Here is a 1,752-nt window from a genome sequence, read left to right on the forward strand (position 1 = left end):
AACAAAACCCTCCTTCGTCCTCCATTCTACAGACTTTATGAAGGACCCACTTACTCAGTATGTGCAGGTGGCATGTGTGGGACACTCAGGAGCCCTGGATTCTTTCCTGAGCTCTGGCATGACTCAGGGCAAAAGTGAGTTTTGCACAAAGCACTCTGGACCCAAATTCACTCAGTCACCATTAAATGAAGGCCTATGTGAATGAGGCATTACATGAGCTAGGTGCTACAAGGGATATAGAAAACATAACTAAGATTTATTTCCATGTTCACTATGCTATGTTATCTCATTTAATCTTCAGAACAGCTTCATGAGGTAGGTATGCTATTATGTCCATTTTCCTGAGGAGAAAATCCACTTGTCCAAGGTCTCATGGTGAGTAAGTACTGAATGAGGTATCAAACCTGGCTTCCTCTAACTTCTTCATTCTAGTATTTCTCTATATAGGAGCAAGCAAGATACGATTCCCAAGCTCAAGGAGCTCACAATGCAAACGGAAAGAGGATGACAAGGACATAAAGAGCTGGAATATAAGGCAGAACATGTGACGAAGGGCTGCTCACTTATGGTGGAAGGAATCTGAGCAAGTTTCGGGGGGGGGGGCAGGGAGTGGCATTAAGCTATGTGGAATGATATGTGCATTTTCATAGATGGAAATGGGGATTAAGAAAAGCATTTCAGGTAGAGACAACGATACAAGATGGGAGAAAAGGTTGGATAACCACAGTGGTCTAGATTGGCTTATTATCATCCCTACATTCCAGAAAGGGTCCCATACCTTCAGAAGGCTTCAGCAGGCGCAATACATGTAGAGCAGAGTGAGTCACAAAATGATTTCCCCTCTTTCCAGTCCCCCCTAACCACAACACACACCAGCCTGAGAAGCAGTCCTTGGCTAAGAGCTGGAGGTAGAAGCAGGGGAACAAACCTGAATCAACTGGCGTCTCTGATGTCACTAGCCTGTGGTATGGCACAGATCTGAGCCGGCATGGAAGCCCACTGAATGAGTGGGGCGCTGTGCTGACAGATGTATTAGGTTGACTGGGAGGGGGCTATTCCACCCGCGGGCTTTGGGTCACCAAAGGGAGACTGTTCCAGAACAAAAAACTGCACAGAGGCCTATATAATTTCTGAAAGAAACATTTCAGCTGCAGAACAAATGCAAACATCATTTCTAACATATAAACAAATAGAGGAATAATCATTGGATATAAAAATATTCAGCAATTCAAAAGGAGAGGATCAATCAGTGTGCTCAAGACAAGCAGCCTCTTAGGAGACAGCTGTTGCCAAGAACAGGAAAAAACAGAAGAATCTCATTGAGATTCAAGATGGCCACATTGATAAAAACAGGCTGTCATAAAAAAGGGAGCAATGTGAAAAGAACATTCTTAGACTTAGAGGAGAAAAATACAATTTCCAAAACAAAACACCCAGTGAAGACTGCAGTAAACCTGATGACTGAATGTCATATAGAGTATCAGCTCAAGAAATTCTCCCTAAAATAAGGGGGGGGGGGCAGAAAATTATGAAGAATGAAAAGACATGCATGAGGGTCAGAAGGACATCTACCGTATTTGCCGGCGTATAAGACGATTTTTTGGCCCTGAAAAATATGCCTCCAAGTGGGGGGGTCGTCTTATACGCCAGGTACACTTCAGATAGACTGCCCATAGTGCTTGCCCCGTGCCATAGTGGCCTCCCGATGCCCGCCCACTTCATTCCACATACCGTTCAGGCATCAGCAGCGCT

General features: G+C 44.6%; 1 protein-coding gene across 3 annotated transcripts in view; it reads right to left on the reverse strand.

The window, feature by feature from the left end:
* Positions 1 to 1,752, reverse strand: part of DGUOK (deoxyguanosine kinase) — a 43,280-nt gene that overhangs the window by 21,120 nt on the left and 20,408 nt on the right. The window lies entirely within an intron of this gene.

This window comes from Myotis davidii, unplaced genomic scaffold (assembly GCF_000327345.1).
Source record: "Myotis davidii unplaced genomic scaffold, ASM32734v1 scaffold1477, whole genome shotgun sequence".
Classification (NCBI taxonomy): Eukaryota; Metazoa; Chordata; class Mammalia; order Chiroptera; family Vespertilionidae; genus Myotis; species Myotis davidii.